At 49.0% G+C, this 8,369-nt stretch overlaps 1 long non-coding RNA gene across 1 annotated transcript; it reads right to left on the bottom strand.

Moving 5' to 3' along the window:
- Nucleotides 1-697: 697 nt before the first annotated feature.
- On the bottom strand, nucleotides 698-7,533 carry LOC139229864 (uncharacterized). Its single transcript, XR_011587835.1, has 3 exons — nucleotides 6,805-7,533; nucleotides 1,681-1,837; nucleotides 698-1,393 (listed from the first exon to the last, which is right to left on the bottom strand). It is a non-coding gene; the product is annotated as an uncharacterized lncRNA (long non-coding RNA).
- Nucleotides 7,534-8,369: the final 836 nt, after the last annotated feature.

Here is an 8,369-nt window from a genome sequence, read left to right as displayed (position 1 = left end):
AGGGGACAAGAATTGCCTGATGAGTCTGACAGTCCACCTCAGGAGAGAGAGGACGAGGAGGTGGACACTGATCTCAGGGCAGACAATCAGGCTGACAATGCAGCCATGCCCCCGCCCCCCTCTAGACCGCAGGAAAGGGCCCGTGGTGGCTCCATAGCTGCAAGACTCTTACGTCAGCAGCTCATAAATGAGCGCTTTGCTTGAAATAACATTGGTGATATTTACAAAGCTGCAACACTGCTGTGTCTGCAGCTCATAAATGAATGGTGTGCATTAGCTTGGTGACAGTTAAAGTTTAAGTTGATTCAGGTGACGTTGAATTATCCCCTTTCATGTTAAGGGATCACCAGTGTGTAACGGTGCAGCTATCTGAGACAATGCGCAACAAGGTTATGTGAAATAAACATTTAATGAGAACATTTGTATAAAATCATAATTATAACTGTAAAAAACACCCCACACCACCACAAATTTATATCATTCATTAAATTTTTATCATTTCCAACAAAACTTCATAAACATAGAACACAAATCCAAAATAACAAGGTACCCCCCTCCCCTCAAACCTCCCAACAAAATAGCAACAACAACATAAAAATACTGTGACCAATGCAACTCCTGCAGCCATGCACCTCACTTTCCTTCTCCCGTGCCCCCCCTCACTTCTCCTCCCCACCTCTACCACTTCCCCTCCCGACTCCAAACCGCTTTGCCACACTGCTCCTCAGGCACTGCTTCATTGGGAGGGATATCGGCATAGCCGCTGGTTGGCCGATTGCTGGAGAGGACAGTCCCGAGGAGGGAACGTCCTCCGAGCCAGAAGCAAGACCTTCCTCCTGGCTCACATGTGTTGTTGGCAATGGGGGTGTGGCACCTTAGGGTGCAGTGTCGTGCTCCGGGACCACTGGTAGCCCTCTGGTACCAATATTCCTGGCTATCATCGCCAGGGCCTCCGCCATACGCGGCACATACTCCGCCATGGTGGTGGACATGCTGGCCATCTGTTGGGATATGCCCCCTACTGTCTGGAGGATCTGCTGACCTATGTCAACACTCTTCCTGGACAGTTCGTGGAGCAGTCCTGCTGCATTGAACCAACCTCTGCGGGGTCCGCGCCATGATGGAGACACTCGGGGTGCCTGTGGCAAGATGCTTGGGCCCGCTACCTTCACGGTGGAGGAGAACATGGCCGCAGGAGCACTAGATGTCATCAGGGTTGCATAGATAATGGAGCTCCTCAAAGTCGCCAGTCTCATCAGTGAAGAAGGCACCCTGCAGCTCTACGGGCGAGATTCGGGGCTCCTCAGCACCAGATTGACAATCCCTGGGCGAGGTCGCCGGATCCGCAGCTTCTTGGCTCAGTGGTGTTGCATGGAGCCCGCTGCTGGATGAGCTACAAAACATAACTTAGGTTATTAGAGGAGAAGGGGGTGCTAGGGTCACAAGGTGATTCCAGCGTTACACACAGCATATGCACGACAAAAGCACTACCGCTATCAAAATCATCACAGACATCACATTTCATGACCATGACCAAATTCTGCATTACAATGATTTTCATGTGGCCATTATTATTTAGATAACACTTTTATCAATCATCTATCCTACATTATTGTTCGGATATGAGTGGGTGTGGCATCTATTGACTTGACATCACGCAATGGTGTATATTTTACTCACGTGGCATTACATCAGGTTCTGTTGCTGCTTGCGTGGCTGACCGGGGGTGGTTCCCCACGAGTGCCAGCACCCGCTCCTCGATGTCGGTGAACTCAATGAAGACCGTTGGCCCGCCACCCGTGCACTGCTGCTCGGCCCTATTCTTCCATAACTTATTCTGCAAAAGGTAACACCAGCACGACATGGCATGAGATCATTGCGTGAGATCATTGCTAGGTATTGTCACAGAGACTGATACAACACATAACCCACAGATGTAATCATTATTATTATGATCATTATCATTATTTACCTAAAGATATACACCGTAAACGCAGGCTTTGAGTAAAACATTCCTGGTATAAGTGCAAGACATCACATCTGATTTTAATCACTCATTACACTTACAATTCAAATTATATAAATATATAAGTAAATGTAAATAAATGTAATACTTACTCTGGTGGATCCGACAAGGTCGTTCCAGCGCTTGCGGCACTGGCTGCCCTCACGCACCTCGTTTGTTGCTGACGAGTTCACCTCAGCTATGTCAGCCCAAATCTTCTGGTAAACCTTTGGGATGGGTTTCCCACACCCACCCCAGCGTGACTCCAACTACTGCAGGAGGGAGGCATTTGCCTCGTCGGAGAATCTCTAAATAATGATGGCCTCATGAGAATCATTGCAATGCACAATTTGGTGATGATCATGAAAGGTGATGTCTGTGATGATTTTGATAGCGGTGGTGCTTTTGTCGTGCATATAAGCACATAAGAAATAGGAACAGGAGTAGGCCCCTCGAGCCTGCCTCACCATTCAATAAGATCATGGCTGATCCGATCATGGACTCAGCTCCACTTCCCCGCCCATTCCCCATAATCCCTTATCCTCTTATCGTTTAAGAAACTATCTATTTCTGTCTTAAATTTATTTAATGTCCCAGCTTCCATAGCTCTCTGAGGCAGCGAATTCCACAGATTTACAGCCCTCTGAGAGAAGAAATTTCTCCTCATCTCTGTTTTAAATGGGCGGCCCCTTATTCTAAGATCATGCCCATTAGTTCTAGTCTCCCCCATCAGTGGAAACATCCTCTCTGCATCCATCTTGACAAGCCCCCTCATAATCTTACACGTTTCGATAAGATCACCTCTCATCCTTCTGAATTCCAATGAGTAGAGGCCCAACCTCCTCAACCTTTCCTCATAAGTCAACCCGCTCATCTCTAGAATCAACCAAGTGAACCTTCTCTGAACTGCCTCCAAAGCAAATATATCCTTTCGTAAATATGGAAACTAAAACTGCACGCAGTATTCCAGGTGTGGCCTCACCAATACCCTGTATAACTGTAGTAAGACTTCCCTGCTTTTATACTCCATCCCCTTTGCAATAAAGGCCAAGATACCTTTGGCCTTCCTGATCACTTGCTGTACCTGCACACTAACCTTTTGTGTTTCATGCACAAGTACCCCCAGGTCCCGCTGTACTGCAGCACTTTGCAATCTTTCTCCATTTAAATGATAACTTGCTCTTTGATTTTTTTTCTGTCAAAGTGCATGACCTCATTCTTTCCAACATTATACTCCATCTGCCAAATTTCTGCCCACTCACTTAGCCTGTCTATGTCCTTTTGCAGGTTTTTTGTGTCCTTCTCACACATTGCTTTTCCTTCCATCTTTGTATCGTCAACAAACTTGGCTACGTTACACTCAGTCCTTTCTTCCAAGTCGTTAATATAGATTGTAAATAGTTGGGGTCCCAGCGCTGATCCCTGCGGCACCCCACTTAGTAATGATTGCCAACCCGAGAATGAATCATTTATTCCGACTCTCTGTTTTCTGTTAGTTAGCCAATCCTCTATCCATGTTAATATATTACCTCCAACCCCGTGAACTTTTATATTGTGCAGTAACCTTTTATGTGGCACTTTGTCAAATGCCTTCTGGAAGTCCAAATACACCACATCCACTGATTCCCCTTTATCCACCCTGTTTGTTACATCCTCAAAGAATTCCAGCAAAGTTGTCAAACATGACTTCCCCTTCATAATCCATGCTGACTCTGCCTGACCAAATTTTGCTTTTCCAAATGTCCTGCTACTGGTTCTTTAATAATGGACTCCAACATTTTCCCAACCACAGATGTTAGGCTAACTGGTCTATAGTTTCCTACTTTTTGTCTGCCTCCTTTTTGAAATAGGGGCATTACATTTGCAGCTTTCCAATCTGCTGGGACCCCCAGAATCCAAGGCATTTTGGTAAATTACAACCAATGCATCCACAATCCCTGCTGCTACTTCTCTTAAGACCCAAGGCTGCAATCAGGTCCAGGGGATTTATCTGCATTTAGTCTACAAATCGCTGGTAATTGTTGACTTGTCTGAATTCTCCTTTGACGATTGGGCAAGAAAGGTTTAATTCATTCACTCAGAGGTTTGTGGGTCTTGTAATTGGCAGCGGTTCAGGTCAAATTCAATGTGAACTGGTAGAATTAAGGGCATTCATGGGTCAAACGAAAGCATCGTTCACTTCTAGACATCAATTATGAATCCAGCATTCTGACTGGCACGGAGTCCAGTTCACATCACCGGGACACAGGGGAGACACTCAACCCCTCCCTTCATTCTCCTCCCCTCACTCCGTTAGTTTGAACCCTCCCCTCATTCCGTTCATTTGACCCCTCCCTCACTCTGTTAATTTGAACCCTCCCCTCATTCCGTTAGTTTGACCCCTCCCCTCACTCGGTTAGTTTGACCACCTCCCCTCACTCCCCGTTAGTTTGACCCATTCCCTCACTCCGTTAGTTTGACCCCTTCCCTCACTCCGTTAGTTTGACCCCTCCCTCACTCCGTTAATTTGACCCCTTCCCTCACTCCGTTAGTTTGATCCCTCCCTCACTCCGTTAGTTTGACCCCTCCCTCACTCCGTTTTGACCCCTCCCATCACTACCTGTTAGTTTGACCCCTCCATTCACTCCTAGTTTGACCCCTCCCCTCACTCCATTTTGACTCCTCCCCTCACTCCGTTTTGACTCCTCCCCTCACTCCGTTAGTTTGACCCTCCCCTCACTCCATTAGCTTGACCCCTCCCCTCACTCCATTAGTTTGACCCCTCGCCTCACTCCTAGTTTGACCCCTCCCCTCACTCCGTTAGTTTGACACCTCCCCTCACTCCATTAATTTGACCCGTCCCCTCACTCCATTAGTTTGACCCGTCCCCTCACTCCATTAGTTTGACACCTCCCCTCACTCTGTTAGTTTGACCCCTCCCCTCACTCCGTTAGTTTGACCCATCCCCTCACTCCATTAGTTTGACCCCTCGCCTCACTCCATTAGTTTGACCCCTCCCCTCACTCCATTAGTTTGACCCCCTCCTCACTCCGTTAGTTTGACCCGTCCCCTCACTCCATTAGTTTGACCCCTTGCCTCACTCCATTAGTTTGACCCATCCCCTCACTCCATTAGTTTGACCCCTCCCCTCACTCCGTTAGTTTGACCCGTCCCCTCACTCCATTAGTTTGACCCCTCGCCTCACTCCATTAGTTTGACCCCTCCTCTCACTGCATTAGTTTGACCTTCTCCCCTCACTCCGTTAGTTTGACCCCTCCCCTCACTCCATTAGTTTGACCCCTCCCCTCACTCCATTAGTTTGACCCTTCCCCTCACTCCATTAGTTTGATCTTCTCCCCTCACTCCGTTAGTTTGACCCCTCCCCTCACTCCGTTAGTTTGACCCCTCCCCTCACTCCGTTAGTTTGACCCCTCCCCTCACTCCGTTAGTTTGACCCCTCGCCTCACTCCATTAGTTTGACCCCTCCCCTCACTCCATTAGTTTGACCTTCTCCCCTCACTCCGTTAGTTTGACCCCTCGCCTCACTTTCTGTTAGTTTGACCTCTCCCTTCACGCCGTTAGTTTAACCCCTCCCCTCACTCTGTTAGTTTGACACCCTCCCTCCCCTCACTGTTAGTTTAACCCCTTACCTCATTCCCCGTTAGTTTGACCCCTCCCCTCACTCCATTTGTTTGACCCCCTCCCCTCACTCTGTTAGTGTTATATATGCAGACTATAGATCTACTCTCTGTGTAGTCACTGTATATTTGCATAAGATGGAGACTTGTTTACCTGATGTATTGTCAATAAGGTTTACACTGTGTATATACATGTTGGCACCACTAGAGGGTGCAACTGGTCGATACAAGGGTTTCCTGCCCTGGTGGCAGGGGCTGTATAAAAGGGGAGCCAGCAAGCGGCTGCCTCACTCTTGAGTTGGGAATAAAGGACCAAGGTCACTGCAGTCTGAGTATAACACATTGCCTCGTGGAGTCATTCATAGGTACATTACAAACATAACAACTGGCACACTAAAAGACTTCGCAGAGGGTGATGATTGGGATGCCTTCACGGAAAGGCTCGAGCTATATTTCGTGGCAAACGACCTGGCAGGGGAGATGGACACATTGGCAGAGAAGCGCAAGGCTATACTGCTGACCAGTTGTGGGCCTGAGGTCTACCGCCTCTTCAGAGACTTGCTGGCACCCACGAAGGCCAAGGATAAGACATACGACGAGCTGACTGAACTAATTTGCGATCAACTTAAATCAAAAGAGAGCATCCTCACGGCCAGGCACAGATTCTACACTCACCGCAGACCTGAGGGCCAGGAGATTGCAAAACATGCTGCCGACCTCAGGAGACTTGCGGCACCGTGAGATTTTGGCACGGACCTCAATGAAGCATTGCGAGACATCTTCGTTATAGGAATTGGCCACGAGGGCCTCCTTCACAAGCTATTATCTGCCGACAACACAGTCAACCTGCAGAAGGCCATCAGCATCAGTCAGGAGTTCATGACCTCGACCTGCAGCACCAAGCAAATCATTCATCCTGTGGACTCAAACCCGGCAAGTACTGTACACAGAATGGTGCCTTTCACAGGCAAGACTGTAGAACGTGGCTCTGCCCAGGGAAGAGAGCACAGACCTCAGGGTTCCAGAACTCAGAGTCTGCCGAGGGGTTCTAATTGAGTAGCACCATGCTGGCGTTGCGGAGGAAATCATAGGGCTCACCATTGTCGGTTTGCTGAGTACGTATACAAAGCCTGTAACATGAAGGGCCACCTCCAGCGTATGTGTAAAAGAAATACGACTCACCATCTAGCAGAGGGGTTGGTAGATGACTTTGAATCCAGCGGGGAGTATGATGATTTGGCCAGAGAGGCAGCTCAGCCCCAAGAAGAAGTGTCTGAAGTGTATACCTGCACCGCCAATTGTCCTCCAGTGAAGATGGATGTCGAGATAAACGGCGTTTCAGTCTTCATGGAGGTGGACACGGGAGTGAGCCAGTCAATGATGAGCCAGGGTGCCTTTGAGAGGCTATGGAATGAAAAATGACCTGAGCTGGTTCCAGTTCAGGAAAAGTTGCGCACCTACACCAAGGAGCTGATCCCAGTCCTTGGTAGTGCGGATGTAAGTGTAATCCATAATAGCGTGGTGCACAAGTTACCTCTGTGGATTGTTGCAGGTGATGGTCCAATGCTACTCAGAAGAAGGTGGATGGGGAAGATCCAGTGGAAATGGGAAGACCTCTTCACTCCAGCAATCGATGACCCCCATGCTCAGTGGCAGAGCAAAACCTCACCTTCGCTTGGGCCAGGCACCAGAGAACAGACCAGTGCAGCACCTGAGGCACAGACCGTCCATCACGACTGCGTGGCAATTATCTGACCTTAATGACCTAAAAGTACCTTCCCGGCTTCAGTGGCTGGACGCCTGGGGAGGAAGATCGAATTCACAGGCACTCTTCCAGCTTTTGCGGCAGAATCGCGGAAGAGTAGGATCAGGGCAGTCCACCCCGAGGAGAGAGGCAAGGTGGTGTCCCTGCTGCAGCGAGGGGCAGCGTGACTTGGCAGGGTTCTCTTAAAGGAGACCTGCAACTAACTGAACTTAAAGAGACATTGTATTATTGGAAATCAATGTAACAAACCGATTAAGAATGTAAAGAACAAAATGTTGCGAGATGTCGGGAATAGAGTGTCCCCAAAAGTAGCAAGTGAGCGAATTCGGGAGGGTAAAGATGCCCTGCCCCAGGTGTCCCCACAAGTTATAGGTCAGCGACCTCAGGAGGGTGAAGGCACTGATCCTGATACCCTGCCCCAGGTCTATCCCAGGCTGCAGGCACCCGACGGCACTATTCACCACGCACCTGGAAACGAAAGCGGCGCCAATATGCAGTCGGCCGCCATTGCCCACCACCCGGGTGGAGACGGCACAGCCCCCAGACTCAGTCGCTACCTCGGCCATGTCTGGGAGTGAAAGGTCAGAACCAATGAGTTCCCCAAACGGGACCTGGAACAGCCAGGTTCCTAACACCGTTAGAGAGCAGGCAGAAGATTCTGCAGCCCTCAAAGGAGGACAGGAAGGCCACACACATCTGTGGCTCTGTCCACCACTAGGCAACGGCAAAGGCCCTGAGTCCTGGCACGATGAGTGAACCAAGCCCACCCGCTAGCAGGGGGCACAGCACCGCCATCAGACAACTAGAACCCCGTCCGGTTACTCTGGAACTAGCGTCCTCATATACCTATACAGCTACCTCAGTATTGACCATGACTGAACTAATTATGGAATCTACCCAATCCTGGCCCACGGCCGTAAAACGTAACAAATGTAAGTCACTGAACCAAGGTGTCACGACATAAACTGTAAGATATATTTTT

Source organism: Pristiophorus japonicus, chromosome 19 (assembly GCF_044704955.1).
Source record: "Pristiophorus japonicus isolate sPriJap1 chromosome 19, sPriJap1.hap1, whole genome shotgun sequence".
Taxonomy (NCBI): domain Eukaryota; kingdom Metazoa; phylum Chordata; class Chondrichthyes; family Pristiophoridae; genus Pristiophorus; species Pristiophorus japonicus.
Note: the sequence above shows the minus strand (reverse complement) of the source record. Positions and strands in the feature narration are given on the sequence as shown.